Genomic DNA, 19673 nt, shown 5'->3' on the forward strand with positions numbered 1-19673 from the left:
GGGACTCGCTCCCACAGGGAGTGCGGAGAATGTGGGACTCGCACCCACAGGGAGTGTGGAGAATGTGGGACTCGCTCCCATAGGGAGTGCAGAGAATGTGGGACTCGCTCCCACAGTGAGTGGGGAGAATATGGGACTCGCTCCCTCGGGGAGTGGGGAGAATGTGCGACTCGCTCCCTCGTGGAGTGCAGAGAATGTGGGACTCGCTCCCATAGGGAGTGCGGAGAATGTGGGACTCGCACCCACAGGGAGTGGGGAGAATGTGGGACTCGCACCCACAGGGTGTGGGGAGAATGTGGGACTCGCTCCCATAGGGAGTGCGGAGAATGTGGGACTCGTCCCATAGGGAGTGGGGAGAATGTGGGACTCGCTCCCACAGGGAGTGGGGAGAATGTGGGACTCGCTCCCACAGGGAGTGGGGAGAATGTGGGACTCGCTCCATCGGGGAGTGCAGAGAATGTGGGACTCGCTCCCACAGTGAGTGTGGAGAATGTGGGACTCGCTCCCACAGGGAGTGGGGAGAATGTGGGACTCGCTCCCACAGGGACTGGGGAGAATGTGGGACTCGCTCCTACGGGGAGTGGGGAGAATGTGGGACTCGCTCCCACAGGGAGTGGGGAGAATGTGGGACTTGCTCCCACAGGGACTGGGGAGAATGTGGGACTCGCTCCTACGGGGAGTGGGGAGAATGTGGGACCCGCTCCCACAGGGACTGGGGAGAATGTGGGACTCGCTCCTACGGGGAGTGGGGAGAATGTGGGACTCACTCCCACAGGGAGTTGGGAGAATGTGGGACTCGCTCCCACAGGGAGTGGGGAGAATGTGGGACTTGCTCCCAGAGGGACTGGGGAGAATGTGGGACTCGCTCCTACGGGGAGTGGGGAGAATGTGGGACTCGCTCCCACGGGGAGTAGGGAGAATGTGGGACTCGCTCCCACAGGGACTGGGGAGAATGTGGGACTCGCTCCTACGGGTAGTGGGGAGAATGTGAGACTCGCTCCCACAGGGAGTGGGGAGAATGTAGGACTCGCTCCTGCAGGGAGTGGGGAGAATGTGGGACTCGCTCCCACAGGGACTGGGGAGAATGTGGGACTCGCTCCCACAGGGACTGGGGAGAATGTGGGATTCGCTCCCACAGGGAGTGCGGAGAATGTGGGATTCGCTCCCACAGGGACTGGGGAGAATGTGGGACTCGCTCCCATAGGGAGTGGGGAGAATGTGGGACTCGCTGCCACAGGGAGATGGTGAGAATGTAGGACTCGCTCCTGTCGGGAGTGGGGAGAATGTGGGACTCGCTCCCACAGGGACTGGGGAGAATGTGGGATTCGCTCCCACAGGGAGTGCGGAGAATGTGGGATTCGCTCCCACAGGGACTGGGGAGAATGTGGGACTCGCTCCCATAGGGAATGGGGAGAATGTGGGACTCGCTGCCACAGGGAGATGGTGAGAATGTAGGACTCGCTCCTGTAGTGATCTCTATATGTGCATGTACACAAGGGGTTAATGTGTAATCAGTAGCACCACATGATCACTAGAGGGCCGGACCAACAGGGGTATAAGAGGCAACCACATTAGGTCTCTCTCTCTCTTGGGTGCACTGTGACCAGGGCAATAGCAGAGTAGTTCAGATGGCTAGTGGAGTTATGTATAGTTACTGTAGTTAGATCTTGTTAACCTTATCACTCGTGTCAAAGTTAAAGTAAAGAATTCATGCAATTATTGTTATAGTTACTCAATAAACCTTGTGTTACTACTGGGTGAGTTCGAGTCTTCTTCATCGAGATTCAGAAGACTTCTTCATTAACCAAGAATTGAGTAGCACATGTTACCTACCACACAGGTAACAAAACGTGGTACCAGGCGTGTTGGCTTTAATAAAACTAGTTAGAGTAGGTTAGACAAAAAGAGAAGAAAATTCAGACTGGATATTCGACCGTGGAAGACTTTGATGCAAATGGATCCTTGACGACTAACTATGGGACTCATTGGACCTCTAGGGCAGCTGGAAACAACCGGTAATTTAAGTTATAACTGGAAAAGATTTGAACAGATATTCCAAATATTTATCGCAGCTAATGATTTTAGCACGATCTCTGACACAACTAAAATAGCACTACTACTCTCAGTAGGAGGGCATGAAGCTAGAGAAATCTATAATTGCTGTAATTACTTAGACGGTGAAGACAACACCGAAATAGAAATAATACTCAAAAAATTTGATGAACTCTGTAAGAGTCAATCTGGAGAGATGCTGGAAAGATTTAACGCTTGTCACAAATGCCAGAGAAACGGAGGGCCCATCACTGATTTTATCACAAATCTCAAGTTAATACCACAAGGCTGTGATTATGCTGATTTCAGAGACACTATGATAATGGATCAATTCATTTCTGGACTATCTGACAAAAATTTGAATGAACAACTTTCACACGATAAGTATCTAACTCTAGAAACTGCTATACAAAAATGCCTGGCTTATGAACAAAAACAAAATCAATACTGTGAGTCTTTACAAACACAGAATCAGTATCTAGAAAACAAAATCGGTAAAAATGGCGCAAACACTCACCACGAGGCAGAGGCAGGATCTCACTCGATGCAACAGCACCTTTTGATTGGCAGCCATCTTGAGCGAGGGCGTTCCGGCCAGTACGCACATGCGCACTTCTCAAAAAGAAGGAAAGCGGCAAAATACACTCGAGAAGCCGCGCATGGGCAGTTGCGAAAAGAGCGCACAGTAAAGGAAACTCGAATTGCGCATTTGCAATCGATTCCTACGTATTATATCACGAGTGTCATGACGTCAGAGGACCCGGACCTCGTCCACTTCAAAGGCAAATGCACAAAAATGAACAAAAAGACATTTAAAGCTGCAAAACCCAATTTTCTTACATCAAAAGACAGAACAATGCCCAGACTTACACCAGCCGTTAAAAATAACCTCCGCAGCACCCTAGCACAAGCAGTTTGCACCACCCAAAGAGGAGAGCACAGTGATTTGTTCATTGAAGAATACTACTCAGACATGGATGAGTTATTTGGAATTGATGATGATTGCATCAGCAACACGGTTGAAACGCTCAACATGACTCTTCTCATGGTAGATGAATCCAATACCATGATGCCATGGCAGATCGTCGATATATTGGATGACAGCAATACCCAAGAAGAAGACAACGCCACACAGAGAGCACAGGTCGACTCTACAGCGAGAACACTGCACAACTCCACAGAGAGAGTGATGACAGACTCCACAGAGAGAGCGATGAAAGACTCCACAGAGAGAGCGATGAAAGACTCCACAGAGAGAACGATGAAAGACTCCACAGAGAGAACGATGAAGGACTCCACAGAGAGAGCGATGAAGGACTCCGCAGAGAGAGCAATGAAAGACTCCGCAGAGAGAGCGATGAAAGACTCCAGAGGGAAAGCGATGAAAGACTCCACAGAGAGAGCGACACAAGCCTCCACAAAGAGAGCGACGCAAGCCTCCACAGGTGATTCAAATGAACCTGAAATGACTCCAAAAGAGGAGCACCAAGAAATCAATGATGGTTCAAGTGAACCAGAAATGACTCTAGAAGAGGAGTACCAAGGAAGCAAAGAAGAGGAATCAAATCCACCACAAATGACTGATGTCACCAACATCAATGCAACATCAGATCATTCTCACAATTCTCAAGAAGAAACGCTCAATGTAACAGATACCACAAAGGACACTGACACCAATAACTGTGACAATGACTCACATCATCCACACGGAACACTCATTGAGCGCAACAAGAACAACAAAAAACGCAAGAAGCACAGCAGAAACAAGAACAACAACAGCGACAACGTAAACAACACGCAACACAAGAGCAACAAAAACAACAAGAAGCGCTGCAGAAACAAGGACAATGACAGCAACATCAAAAACTACAAGAACAACAACAAAATCAACAAGAAGCAGAACAAAAACAGAAACAACAAGCACGACAAGAAAAACAACAAGAATAAGAGCGAAAACAACAAAAACAGAAACAACAAGCATGACAAAAACAACAACAAGAGCGGCGACAACAACAAGAACGACAACAAAAATGACCAAGACAGAAACAACAGAAACGACAACAATGAAACAATGACCTGTACAACATGGTACAACTCTGCACATGAAGGACAATGCCACAGTACAATGGAAAACAATAACAAGACTATAAACATGCAATGGCATGATAAAGAATCTCACAAATTCACATCTGCTCCAGAACAAGCAAGCACACCAGCTTTCAAGGCAGATGACACACTAGATCAATACCGCAAGCACAGGAAAAAGTCCAGGTCAGACAATGGTGTAACACAGAATCGCTACCACAAGTAAAGAAAAAAAAAGAAAGTCTAAATCAGACAACAAAGTGATTCGACCATTCGAACACCTCGTGATGACTTGATGGTCACTTAACCACAAGAACACTGACGACGTTCACAAAGAAATAACAACATCAACATCACCACTTCAACAGAAGACGAAAGCAACTCAACCGAACAAATTCATAAAGTTTGGACTCACAAATGTTTTTATTAAGATTGGACTCATAAATATTAATTGGCTTTGTATAATCTGCAAGATCATCACAACTTGTACATAACATCATTTGTGTACCTATTTCACGCAAGCGAAAAAACCTTAGAGACTAAATGTATTCACATTTGACGGACTAACTCATTGATTTTATGTAATGCATTTGCAAACTGCATCCATTATGTTTGTTCAATTGTCTTTACAACATACAGAAAATATGTAACATGAAAAAAAGGGGGATGTAGTGATCTCTATATGTGCATGTACACAAGGGGTTAATGTGTAATCAGTAGCACCACATGATCACCAGAGGGCCGGACCAACAGGGGTAAAAAGGCAACCACATTGGGTCCCTGGCTCTCTCGGGGGTGCACTGTGACCAGGGCAATAGTAGACTAGTTCCGATGGCTAGTGGAGTTACATATAGTTACCGTAGTTAGATCTTGTTAACCTTATCACTCATATCAAAGTTAAAGTAAAGAACTAATGCAATTATTGTTATAGTTACTCAATAAACCTTTTGTTACCACTGGGCGAGTTTGAGTCTTCTTCATCGAGATTCAGAAGACGTCATCATTAACCAAGGATTGAGTAGCACATGTTACCCACCACACAGATAACAAAACAGCTCCAACAGAGAGTGGAGAAAATGTGGGACTCGCTCCCACAGGGAGTGGGGAGAATGTGGGACTCCCTCCCACAGGGAGTGGGGAGAATGTGGGACTCGCTCCCATAGGGAGTGGGGAGAATGTGAGACTCACTCCCACGGGGAGTGGGGAGAATGTGGGACTCGCTCCCACGGGGAGTGGGGAGAATATGGGACACGCTCCCACGGGGAGTGGGGAGAATGTGGGACTCGCTCCCACAGGGAGTGGGGAGAATGTGGGACACGCTCCCACGGGGAGTGGGGAGAATGTGGGACTCGCTCCCACAGGGAGTGGGGAGAATGTGGGAGTCCCTCCCACAGGGAGTGGGGAGAATGTGGGACACGCTCCCACGGGGAGTGGGGAGAATGTGGGACTCGCTCCCACGGGGAGTGGGGAGAATGTGGGACTCGCTCCCACGGGGAGTGGGGAGAATGTGGGACACGCTCCCACGGGGAGTGGGGAGAATGTGGGACTCGCTCCCACAGGGAGTGGGGAGAATGTGGGAGTCCCTCCCACAGGGAGTGGGGAGAATGTGGGACTCGCTCCCACGGGGAGTGGGGAGAATGCGGGACTCACTCCCACATGGAGTAGGGAGAATGTGGGACTCGCTCCAACAGGGAGTGGAGAGAATGTGGGACTCGCTCCCACAGGGAGTGGGGAGAATGTGGGACACGCTCCCATGGGGAGTGCGGAGAATGTGGGACACGCTCCCACAGGGAGTGGGGAGAATGTGGGACACGATCCCACAGGGAGATGGGGACAGGGTGATATGAAAAGGGGGTGGAAGGAGGCCTGTGTTGAGCAGAGACACGAGCATCTAGCAGTCGGGCTGAATGGGTCTGTTCTGTGTACTCGACACATTCTGACACCCTGGCAGCTTGATCTGAATTTTAATCCATTCCTGACCCCTGGATGTCCTTGATTCACTGCCTCCAAATGTACGATAAGATTTCATCAAATTAAGTACATTCTCGCAATGAGAGAAGGACAGGTTCTGTTTACGATAAGGAAAGCAGCACATCAAGAAGGAATTATTGCATTAATACTTCAAAAAACATTACAGCAAATTGTCCTCAGGTAGACGTGCAGTTTGAAGATTTGTTCTTCATGAAACAATCCCAATATACAGACATCCTTCAACGCCAACCTTCCATCTCCATAATTAGCACCGTCAGGGGTTAATGAGAGCATTTCAAAAGCTGTCACGATTCCGTGTTGGTTCAAAGTAGCTCCGAGCCTGAGGGAGTAAAATTAGGGAGCGACCCAAAACACATGTCAGATATCAGCTGCAAATCACAGTTTCGAGAATTGTTTTCTCAACTCTTGCCAGATCATTTGGAGAGCGATCAATTGTGACTCAGTGACTAGCAGCACACACAATAATCCCAACAGCCCATGGAACAGAGCATAATATCCCAAATGAGTGGGATACTGAGGGAGTGCTGCACTGTCAGAGGGTCAGTATTGAGGGAGTGCTGTACTGTCAGAGGGTCAGTACTGAGGGAGTGCTGCACTGTCAGAGAGTCAGTACTGAGGGAGTGCTGCACTGTCAGAGGGTCAGTACTGAGGGAGTGCTGCACTGTCAGAGGGTCAGTATTGAGGGAGTGCTGCACTGTCAGAGGGTCAGTATTGAGGGAGTACTGCACTGTCAGAGGGTCAGTACTGAGGGAGTGCTGCACTGTCAGAGAGTCAGTACTGAGGGAGTGCTGCACTGTCAGAGGGTCAGTACTGAGGGAGTGCTGCACTGTCAGAGGGTCTGCACTGAGGGAGTGCCGAACTGTCAGAGGGTCAGTACTGAGGGAGTGCTGCACTGTCAGAGGGTCAGTACTGAGGGAGTGCTGCACTGTCAGAGAGTCAGTAATGAGGGAGTGCCGCACTGTCAGAGGGTCAGTACTGAGGGAGTGCAGCACTGTCAGAGGGTCAGTACTGATGGAGTGCCGCACTGTCAGAGGGTCAGTACTGAGGGAGTGCTGCACTGTCAGAGGGTCAATACTGAGGGAGTGCCGCACTGTCAGAGGGTCAGTACTGAGGGAGTGCTGCACTGTCAGAGGGTCAATACTGAGGGAGTGCCGCACTGTCAGAGGGTCAGTACTGAGGGAGCGCCGCACTGTCAGAGGGTCAGTACTGAGGGACTGCTGCACTGTCAGAGGGTCTGCACTGAGGGAGTGCCGCACTGTCAGAGGGTCAGTACTGGGGGAGTGCTGCACTGTCAGAGGGTCAGTACTGAGGGAGTGCCGCACTGTCTGAGGGTCAATACTGAGGGAGTGCTGCACTGTCAGAGGGTCAGTACTGAGGGAGTGCTGCACTGTCAGAGGGTCAGTACTGAGGGAGCGCTGCACTGTCAGAGGGTCAGTACTGAGGGAGTGCTGCACTGTCAGAGGGTCAGTACTGAGGGAGTGCTGCACTGTCAGATGGTCAGTACTGAGGGAGTGCTGGGTCGGATGCTGTTTTGAAGGGTTGGTGCAGTCTTGATGGACTGAATGGCCTCCTTCTGCTAGTCCTGATTCCATGGATTCTCAGAGGGTAAAGGTCAAATTGAGAAGGTGTAGCTCTGTTATTTAAGGATGACATCCGGGCAACAGTAAGGGATATCATCGGTGCTATGGAGGATAAGGTTGAATCCATTTGGGTGGAAATCAGGAATAGTAAGGCGAAAAAGTCACTGAGAGGAGTAATCTATAGGCCACCAAATAGTAACATTATGGTGGGGCAGGCAATAAACAAAGAAATAACTGATGCATGTCGAAATGGTACAGCAGTTATCATGGGGGATTTTAATCTACATGTCGATTGGTTTAACCAGGTCGGTCAAGGCAGCCTTGAGGAGAGGTTTATAGAATGTACCCGCGATAGCTGACTCGAACAGTATGTAATGGAACCTACGAGGGAACAAGCGGTCCTAGATCTGGTCCTGTGTAATGAGACAGGATTGATTAATGATCTCATAGTTAAGATCCTCTTGGAAGGAGCGATCACAATATGGTGGAATTTAAAATACAGATGGATGGAGGGTGAGAAGGTAAAATCAAACACTAGTGTTTTGTGCTTAAACAAAGGAAATTACAATGGGATGAGAGAAGACCTAGCTAAGGTAGACTGGGAGCAAAGACTTTATGGTGAAACAGTTGAGGAACAGTGAAGAACCTTCCAAGTGATTTTTCACAGTGCTCAGCAAAGGTTTATACCAACAAAAAGGAAGGACGGCAGAAAGAGGGAAAATCGACCGTGGATATCCAAGGAAAAGGGAGAGTATCAAATTGGAGGAAAAATCATACAAAGTGGCAAAGTTTAGTGGGAGACAAGAGGACTGGGAAATCTTTAGGGGGCAACAGGAAGCTACTAAAAAAGCTATAAAGAAGGGTAAGATAGATTATGAGAGTAAACTTTCTCAGAATATAGAAACAGATAGTAAAAGTTTCTACAAATATATAAAACAAAAAAGAGTGACTAAGGTGAATATTGGTCCTTTAGAGGATGAGAAGGGAGATTTAATAATGGGAGATGAGGAAATGGCTGAGGAACTGAACAAGTTTTTTGGGTCGGTCTTCACAGTGGAAGACACAAATAACATGCCAGTGACTTATAGAAATGAGGCAATGACAGATGAGGATCTTGAGATGATTGTTATCACTAAAATGGTAGTGATGGGCAAGCTAATGGGACTAAAGGTAGACAAGTCTCCTGGCCCTGATGGTATGCATCCCAGAGTGCTAAAAGAGATGACTAGGGAAATTGCAAATGCACTCGTGATAATTTACCAAAATTCACTGGATTCTGGGGTGGTCCCAGCGGATTGGAAATTAGCAAACGTGACGCCACTGTTTAAAAAAGGAGGTAGGCAGAAAGCAGGTAATTATAGGCCAGTTAGCTTAACTTTGGTAATAGGGAAGATGCGGGAATCTATCATTAAGGAAGAAATAGCGAGGCATCTGGATGGAAATTGTCCCATTGGGCAGACGCAGCATGGGTTCATAAAGGGCAGGTCGTGCCTAACTAATTTAGTGGAATTTTTTGAGGACATTATCAGTGCGGTAGATAACGGGGAGCCAATGAATGTGGTATATCTGGATTTCCAGAAAGCTTTTGACAAGGTGCCACACAAAAGGTTGCTGCATAAGAGAAAGATGCATGGCATTAAGGGTAAAGTAGTAGCATGGATAGAGGATTGGTTAATTAATAGAAAGCAAAGAGTGGGGATTAATGGGTGTTTCTCTGGTTGGCAATCAGTATCTAGTGGTGTCCCTCAAGGATCAGTGTTGGGCCCACAATTGTTCACAATTTACATAGGTGATTTGGAGTTGGGGACCAAGTGCAATGTGTCCAAGTTTGCAGATGACACTAAGATGAGTGGTAAAGCAAAAAGTGCAGAGGATACCGGAAGTCTGCAGAGGGATTTGGATGTTTAAGTGAATGGGCTAGGGTCTGGCAGATGGAATACAATGTTGACAAATGTGAGGTTATCCATTTTGGTAGGAATAACAGCAAAAGGGATTATTATTTAAATGATAAAATATTAAAACATGCTGCTGTGCAGAGAGACCTGGGTGTGCTAGTGCATGAGTCGCAAAAAGTTGGTTTACAGGTGCAACAGGTGATTAAGAAGGCAAATGGAATTTTGTCCTTCATTGCTAGAGGGATGGAGTTTAAGACTAGGGAGGTTCTGCTGCAATTGTATAAGGTGTTAGTGAGGCCACACCTGGTGAATTGTGTTCAGCTTTGGTCTCCTTACCTGAGAAAGGACGTACTGGCACTGGAGGGTGTGCCGAGGAGATTCACTAGGTTAATCCCAGAGCTGAAGGGGTTGGATTATGAGGAGAGATTGAGTAGACTGGGACTGTACTCGTTGGAATTTAGAAGGATGAGGGGGGGATCGTATGGAAACATATAACATTATGAAGGGAATAGATAGGATAGATGCGGGCAGGTTGTTTCCACTGGCGGGTGAAAGCAGAACTAGGGGGCATAGCCTCAAAATAAGGGGAAGTAGATTTAGGACTGAGTTTAGGAGGAACTTCTTCACCCAAAGGGTTGTGAATCTATGGAATTCCTTGCCCAGTGAAGCAGTAGAGGCTCCTTCATTAAATGTTTTAAAGATAAAGATAGATAGTTTTTTGAAGAATAAAGGGATTAAGGGTTATGGTGTTCGGGCCGGAAAGTGGAGCTGAGCCCACAAAAGATCAGCCATGGTCTCACTGAATGGTGGAGCACGCTCGAGGGGCCAGGTGGCCGACTCCTGCTCCTAGTTCTTATGTTCTTATGTTGCTCTTATTGACTCTGAAACTTCCAAACCCAGATCCTGATGTAGGAGTTTGACAATTTTAAAGATGTGCGGAGGAATTCCCCGTCCTTCAGACTAAGTGTTGTTGTTGAGACAGGATGCACGGAGAACCATGACTTGCTGTTTCAGCGACGGTGGAGGGTCTCGGGGCCGCGGGGAACACAATCGATTCCAATGGGAAACGGGGCCGGATTCGCCCAGTCCGTGATTGACACTCGGGAGGCTGACAAGCTGCAGCCACACAAACACATTACACTCCCCACACACACTCACCCAGACACTCCCCACACACACTCACCCAGACACTCCCCACACACACTCACCCAGACACTCCCCACACACACTCACCCAGACACTCCCCACACACACTCACCCAGACACTCCCCACACACACTCACCCAGACACTCCCCACACACACTCACCCAGACACTCCCCACACACACTCACCCAGACACTCCCCACACACACTCACCCAGACACTCCCCACACACACTCACCCAGACACTCCCCACACACACTCACCCAGACACTCCCCACACACACTCACCCAGACACTCCCCACACACACTCACCCAGACACTCCCCACACGCACTCACCCAGACACTCCCCACACACACTCACCCAGACACTCCCCACACACACTCACCCAGACACTCCCCACACACACTCACCCAGACACTCCCCACACACACTCACCCAGACACTCCCCACACACACTCACCCAGACACTCCCCACACACACTCACCCAGACACTCCCCACACACACTCACCCAGACACTCCCCACACACACTCACCCAGACACTCCCCACACACACTCACCCAGACACTCCCCACACGCACTCACCCAGACACTCCCCACACACACTCACCCAGACACTCCCCACACACACTCACCCAGACACTCCCCACACACACTCACCCAGACACTCCCCACACACACTCACCCAGACACTCCCCACACACACTCACCCAGACACTCCCCACACACACTCACCCAGACACTCCCCACACACACTCACCCAGACACTCCCCACACACACTCACCCAGACACTCCCCACACACACTCACCCAGGCACTCCCCCCACACACCATTCCAGACACACCCCACACACACCATCCCAGACACTCCCCGCACAGACCCATCACAGACACTCCCCACACACACCCATCCCAGACACTCCCCACAAACACCATCCCAGACACTCCCCACACACACCATCCCAGACACTCCCCACACACACCATCCCAGACACTCCCCACACACACTCACCCAGACACTCCCCACACACACTCACCCAGACACTCCCCACACACACTCACCCAGACACTCCCCACACACACTCACCCAGACACTCCCCACACACACTCACTCAGACACTCCCCACACACCGTCACCCAGACACTCCCCACACACACTCACCCAGACACTCCCCACACACACTCACCCAGACACTCCCCACACACACTCACCCAGACACTCCCCACACACACTCACTCAGACACTCCCCACACACACTCACCCAGACACTCCCCACACACACTCACCCAGACACTCCCCACACACAGTCACCCAGACACTCCCCACACACACTCACCCAGACACTCCCCACACACACTCACCCAGACACTCCCCACACACACTGCACTCCCCACACACACCATCCCAGCCAACAAGATGGCAGAACTAATGAAGGGTGCTGAGCTGGGGAGCCTCCTGGATGCCATGGAGGTAAAGACAGCCACTCTGTCCCCGGCCCGGGAAGGAGGTTGCCAGCTGCCTGGGCGCAGGTGGCAGAGGTGGTGAGCGCCATGGGCAACACCATCCAGGCTGATCTTCATGACCTCTTCAGGGCAGCCAGGGTGAGTAGGCAGCACTGTGCCCCCACATCAACCCCCGTCCCACACATACCAGTGATCACAGCCCCCCAGCAGGTGGACGACCGAGCCCCCACCCTGCTCCACCTGCCGGCACCCATACCAGCCTCCAAGGTAGGGTGCCCTGGCCACTGAGGCCACCAGCTCCCCACCCCCTGGGCTGCATGTGTCAGACTGTCTTGCACTGTCATTTTCTGTTCCCCCCTCAGCCCCCGGGGTAAGGCCGCCCATGACCGCCGGGAACGGAAGAAAGCTGGAGGGGGTCCACCCGCCCTCCGTCCCCTCATCGTGGCTGAGCAGGGAACCCCCGGCATGTCTGCCGGCCCAGAGGAAAGGGGAGTCGCCGGGCTGGGTGTTGGCCGTGAGCGAGGACGTGAGAACACGCGGTTTCCCATGACACGTGTGACAAGGCCACTGACATGAAGGGGACCAATATCCCCGTGACTCAGGACACCCCGGAGCTCGGGTCTGGGGATGACAGAGATTTCCCGTCACAGCTTCTCCAACAACCTCCACCATCCCAGAGACACTCACCTCGGTCGGGCAGTTTCCTGGGACACTCTCTGGTGCGCACTGTCGGTCCGGTACAGCAGGTGGAGGTAGGAACTCCCGAGGGGGTCGGAAGCCATGCCGAGGGCCCCGGAACCAGCTGCTGTCCAGAAGGATCCTCAGCTCCTGGAACGAACAATCCCAATCAATGGTGAAGGTGGCCCAGTCACTGACCCAGACGCTGAAGGTGGTGACAGTTGCGGGGGGACGTGCCGCAGTCCCAGACGGAGATGACCCACTCCCTGTGCTCCATGGCCATGAACATGCAGACCCTGATATCGACCTGAGCGGGCCTCCAGGACTGGCTGCTCCAGGTGGCGGGGTGACTCCGCTCGCACCCCCATCCCATGGGGAAGCCCGGGGCAATCGGGCACCCCAAGGGAGGAGGAGGTCATGGGGCCCATGATGGAGGTGCCGCAACACCGCAGCACCTCGGAATCCCCCCTCCTGTCCCTGGTGTATCTAGTGGACAGCGGGCAGAACAGGACGGCACCACGCCACCTGCGACCCTTGTCACCGGGCAGGAATCACAGCAGGCTGCCTCCACTCCTGGTGTACCATCTGGGGATCCGTCTAGGTGAAGCGTTAGGGCCTGTAAGGCCAGAAAGGTAGGCACCAGTTAAGTTGGCACGGGTGCAGGACACAGTTTAGTGATCGGGGTCAGGGCACAAAGCTGGACCTATTGTTCACATTAAACACCTGTTCCCACCGTCACAGCCTGCCTCGGTGCTCTTGTGTGAGGGGTGGGCTGGTTTGGGCTGACCGGAGAGAGAGGTCGCAGTGGTGGGGAAAATGGGCGGACGTTGCGGGTGGCGCGTTCTCCCCACCAGCAGCATCCCCCCCTCCCCCCCGACCGTCCCCACCACCGCCTCCCGAGGGACTGTGTGATGGGATGGCCAACTCGCATGCAAGGATGACCAGGCGGACGGTGGAAAGTGCTCCCGTGGGCAGCAGTCAGACATTGTCAAACGATACAGGGAACCAGAGGTCATCGCAGAGCGGGTCATCATCATCCACCATCCAAACCCGCTGTCACTGCCAACCCAGGCCCCCACCCTGCAGTGAGGCAGGTCGGAATCATGGAGGGAGTTTCAGGGGAGGAGTAGCGGGGGGTGGGGGGAAGAGAGGGGGTGGATGGGTGTGGGGGTGAGGTGCGGTGTCCATGCCCCTGGCTAACCCCCCGACCCCAGTCGGTGAACCTGGAGGCGATCAGAGCGTCCTGTGCGTGCTAGCCCTGGCGCACACATCGTTTGGCTTCCCCTGCCTGCCTGAGCTCTATGTCCTGCCCGTCCTCTCCCTCCTCCGCATCCTCCCCATCGCCCAGGATCCAACACCCCCCCGGGGCATCTCAAAGAGGCCGAGAATCATCGACTGTGCCCGGATGAAAGCGCCGTGCACACTGCCCGGGTATCGGGCAGACGTGAATGATGCACATCTGATGGTCACAGGCCAGCTGCACGGTCACCGAGTGGAACCCCTTCCGGGTTGTGTAGAGCGGCCTGTCATCCACAGGTGCCCGTAGGGGGGCTTTCATCCCGTCTATCACCCCCTGGACCCGGCGTATCTCGATGATTGTGGCGAACTCCGCTGCCCGGGCATCCTGGTGGGCTCGGTCCACATTGAAATGGATGTATTGAGCTGCCTGGGCATATCGGGCCTCCGTGACGGCGGATACACCTGTGCACCGAGGTCTGTGAGATCCCAGACAGGTCCCCACTTGGATCCATGGAGTAAACATTCAGGGCAACCGTCACCTTGAGGGCCAGCAGGAGCGGGTGTCCTCCCCCAACCCCCCGCCGTGCCCGGTGCGCCATGACCTGGCAGATATGTCGCTCTGTCTCCCTGCTCAGCTGGAATCTTCGACGGCACGCCCAGTCCGGCAGGGCCTTGAATGGCAGGCGGTGCCGGTACACACGGGGACTCATGCGGCACCTCCTCGGCTCCTCCTCCTCGGCCTGTTGGGCGGCTGGTTCTCCAGCCTCTGCATCTGCCTCCCGCTCCCCTGCTGCCCACTCCGCTGCTGCCCACTCCCCTGCTGCCCACTCCCCTGCTGCCCACTCCGCTGCTGCCCGCTCCCCTGCTGCCCGCTCCCCTGCTGCCCGCTCCCCTGCTGCCCGCTCCCCTGCTGCCTGCTCCCCTGCTGCCCGCTCCCCTGCTGCCAGCTCCCCTGCTGCCTGCTCCCCTGCTGCCCGCTCCCCTGCTGCCTGCTCCCCTGCTGCCCGCTCTGCTGCTGCCCGCTGCCCTGCTGCCCGCTCCCCTGCTGCCCGCTCCCCTGCTGCCCGCTCCGCTGCTGCCCGCTCCCCTGCTGCCCGCTCCCCTGCTGCCCGCTCCCCTGCTGCCCGCTGCCCTGCTGCCCGCTCCCCTGCTGCCCGCTCCCCTGCTGCCCGCTCCCCTGCTGCCCGCTCCCCTGCTGCCCGCTCCCCTTCTGCCCGCTCCCCTGCTGCCCGCTCCCCTGCTGCCCGCTCTCCTGCTGCCCGCTCCCCTGCTGCCCGCTCCCCTGCTGCCCGCTCCCCTGCTGCCCGCTCCCCTGCTGCCCGTTCCCCTGCTGCCCGCTCCCCTGCTGCCCGCTCCCCTGCTGCCCGCTCCCCTGCTGCCCGCTCCCCTGCTGCCCGCTCCCCTGCTGCCCGCTCAGCTGCTGCCCGCTCCGCTGCTGCCCGCTCCCCTGCTGCCCACTCCCCTGCTGCCCACTCCCCTGCTGCCCACTCCCCTGCTGCCCACTCCCCTGCTGCCCACTCCCCTGCTGCCCACTCCCCTGTTGCCCGCTCTGCTGCTGCCCGCTCTGCTGCTGCCCGCTCTGCTGCTGCCCGCTCTGCTGCTGCCACTCCGCTGCTGCCACTCCGCTGCTGCCCGCTCCGCTGCTGCCCGCTCCGCTGCTGCCCGCTCCGCTGCTGCCCGCTCTGCTGCTGCCCGCTCCCCTGCTGCCCGCTGCCCTGCTGCCCGCTCCCCTGCTGCCCGCTCCCCTGCTGCCTGCTCCCCTGCTGCCCGCTCCCCTGCTGCCCGCTCCCCTGCTGCCCGCTGCCCTGCTGCCCGCTCCCCTGCTGCCCGCTCCCCTGCTGCCCGCTCCCCTGCTGCCCGCTCCCCTGCTGCCCGCTCCCCTTCTGCCCGCTCCCCTGCTGCCCGCTCCCCTGCTGCCCGCTCTCCTGCTGCCCGCTCCCCTGCTGCCCGCTCCCCTGCTGCCCGCTCCCCTGCTGCCCGCTCCCCTGCTGCCCGTTCCCCTGCTGCCCGCTCCCCTGCTGCCCGCTCCCCTGCTGCCCGCTCCCCTGCTGCCCGCTCCCCTGCTGCCCGCTCAGCTGCTGCCCGCTCAGCTGCTGCCCGCTCCGCTGCTGCCCGCTCCCCTGCTGCCCACTCCCCTGCTGCCCACTCCCCTGCTGCCCACTCCCCTGCTGCCCACTCCCCTGCTGCCCACACCCCTGCTGCCCGCTCTGCTGCTGCCCGCTCTGCTGCTGCCCGCTCTGCTGCTGCCACTCCGCTGCTGCCACTCCGCTGCTGCCCGCTCCGCTGCTGCCCGCTCCGCTGCTGCCCGCTCCGCTGCTGCCCGCTCTGCTGCTGCCCGCTCCGCTGCTGCCCGCTCTGCTGCTGCCCGCTCCGCTGCTGCCCGCTCCGCTGCTGCCCGCTCCGCTGCTGCCTCTCCGCTGCTGCCCTCTCCGCTGCTGCTCGCTCCGCTGCTGCCCGCTCCCCTGCTGCCCGCTCTGCTGCTGCCCGCTCTGCTGCTGCCACTCCGCTGCTGCCACTCCGCTGCTGCCCGCTCCGCTGCTGCCTCTCCGCTGCTGCCCACTCCCCTGCTGCCTACTCCGCTGCTGCCTCTCCGCTGCTGCCCACTCCCCTGCTGCCCGCTCCCCTGCTGCCTGCTCCACTACTGCCCGCTCTGCTGCTGCCACTCCGCTGCTGCCCGCTCCGCTGCTGCCTCTCCGCTGCTGCCACTCCGCTGCTGCCCGCTCTGCTGCTGCCCACTCCGCTACTGCCACTCCGCTGCTGCCACTCCGCTGCTGCCACTCCGCTGCTGCCACTCTGCTGCTGCCACTCTGCTGCTGCCACTCTGCTGCTGCCACTCCGCTGCTGCCCGCTCCGCTGCTGCCTCTCCGCTGCTGCCCACTCCCCTGCTGCCTACTCCGCTGCTGCCTCTCCGCTGCTGCCCACTCCCCTGCTGCCCGCTCCCCTGCTGCCTGCTCCACTACTGCCCGCTCTGCTGCTGCCACTCCGCTGCTGCCCGCTCCGCTGCTGCCTCTCCGCTGCTGCCACTCCGCTGCTGCCCGCTCCCCTGCTGCCTGCTCCACTACTGCCCGCTCTGCTGCTGCCACTCCGCTGCTGCCCGCTCCGCTGCTGCCTCTCCGCTGCTGCCACTCCGCTGCTGCCCGCTCCCCTGCTGCCTGCTCCACTACTGCCCGCTCTGCTGCTGCCCACTCCGCTGCTGCCACTCCGCTGCTGCCACTCCGCTGCTGCCACTCCGCTGCTGCCCGCTCCGCTGCTACTGCCACTCCGCTGCTGCCCTCTCTGCTGCTGCCTGCTCTGCTGCTGCCACTCTGCTGCTGCCACTCTGCTGCTGCCACTCTGCTGCTGCCACTCTGCTGCTGCCACTCTGCTGCTGCCACTCTGCTGCTGCCACTCTGCTGCTGCCACTCCGCTGCTGCCACTCTGCTGCTGCCACTCTGCTGCTGCCCGCTCCGCTGCTGCCACTCTGCTGCTGCCCACTCTGCTGCTGCCCGCTCCACTGCTGCCACTCCGCTGCTGCCACTCCGCTGCTGCTGCCCACTCTGCTGCTGCCCGCTCCACTGCTGCCACTCCGCTGCTGCCACTCCGCTGCTGCTGCCACTCTGCTGCTGCCCGCTCCGCTGCTGCCACTCTGCTGCTGCCCACTCTGCTGCTGCCTGCTCCACTGCTGCCACTCTGCTGCTGCCACTCTGCTGCTGCCCACTCTGCTGCTGCCGCTCTGCTGCTGCCCGCTCCACTGCTGCCCGCTCCGCTGCTGCCACTCTGCTGCTGCCACTCTGCTGCTGCCACTCTGCTGCTGCCCGCTCTGCTGCTGCCACTCTGCTGCTGCCCACTCTGCTGCTGCCACTCCGCTGCTGCTGCCGCTCTGCTGCTGCCACTCTGCTGCTGCCCGCTCCACTGCTGCCACTCCGCTGCTGCCACTCCGCTGCTGCTGCCCACTCCGCTGCTGCCTCTCCACTGCTGCCTCTCCGCTGCTGCCACTCTGCGGCTGCCCACTCTGCTGCTGCCCACTCCGCTGCTGCCACTCTGCTGCTGCCCGTTCCGCTGCTGCCACTCTGCTGCTGCCCACTCTGCTGCTGCCTGCTCCGCTGCTGCCCGCTCTGCTGCTGCCACTCTGCTGCTGCCCACTCTGCTGCTGCCTGCTCCGCTGCTGCCCACTCCGCTGCTGCCCGCTCTGCTGCTGCCCGCTCTGCTGCTGCCCACTCTGCTGCTGCCCACTCTGCTGCTGCCTGCTCTGCTGCTGCCCACTCCGCTGCTGCCCGCTCCGCTGCTGCCACTCCGCTGCTGCCCGCTCTGCTGCTGCACATACATACGTAAAGCTGTGGAAATAAGTTAGTGTGTGTGTCACTGTGACCGTGATAATTACTTCAGATAAACGAGGGAGAATCTTCAGACAGAGAGGGGCACATTCAGGGCCAACTGCTGGCAGAGAGGTGTGAAAGCAGAGAATCGCACAAACTGGGATACTATTCCTTAGAATATTCCCTAGATGCTATTCCACTGCTTCGCCCTCTGTGGACCATTTTTCAAATTTAAATGATACAAAAGCTTTACGTCCATAGATCACACTCCATGAGGAGCATATCCATCCATCCAGTGCTGCTTATTATTTTGATCCAGCAGAGGGCAGAGAGTGGTGCTGCTGATTGGCTGTTGCAGGGGAAATTTGCATACATGCATTGTGGTCACTGTAACTTGGAGGTGTACCTGTGCAAGAGACCCTAGCTGTTCAAGTCAAGGCAAGTATCCAGCAGAGGGCAGCAGAGCGGAGCTGCAGTAGAGTGGAGTTGCTGATTGGCTGTTGCGGGGGAAATTTGCATACGTGCATTGTGGTCACCGTAACTTGAAGGTGGTTTGTGGAGGAGCTGTTGTCAAGTGACACTTAAACCCAAAACACTTAGAACATAGAACATAGAACAATACAGCGCAGTACAGGCCCTTCGGCCCACGATGTTGCACCGAAACAAAAGCCATCTAACCTACACTATGCCATTATCATCCATATGTTTATCCAATAAACTTTTAAATGCTCTCAATGTTGGCGAGTTCACTACTGTAGCAGGTAGGGCATTCCACGGCCTCACTACTCTTTGCGTAAAGAACCTACCTCTGACCTCTGTCCTATATCTATTACCCCTCAGTTTAAAGTTATGTCCCCTCGTGCCAGCCATTTCCATCCGCGGGAGAAGGCTCTCACTGTCCACCCTATCCAACCCCCTGATCATTTTGTATGCCTCTATTAAGTCTCCTCTTAACCTTCTTCTCTCCAACGAAAACAACCTCAAGTCCATCAGCCTTTCCTCATAAGATTTTCCCTCCATACCAGGCAACATCCTGGTAAATCTCCTCTGCACCCGCTCCAAAGCCTCCACGTCCTTCCTATAATGCGGTGACCAGAACTGTACGCAATACTCCAAATGCGGCCGTACCAGAGTTCTGTACAGCTGCAACATGACCTCCCGACTCCGGAACTCAATCCCTCTACCAATAAAGGCCAACACTCCATAGGCCTTCTTCACAACCCTATCAACCTGGGTGGCAACTTT

This window comes from Scyliorhinus torazame, chromosome 13, assembly GCF_047496885.1.
Source record: "Scyliorhinus torazame isolate Kashiwa2021f chromosome 13, sScyTor2.1, whole genome shotgun sequence".
Lineage (NCBI taxonomy): Eukaryota > Metazoa > Chordata > Chondrichthyes > Carcharhiniformes > Scyliorhinidae > Scyliorhinus > Scyliorhinus torazame.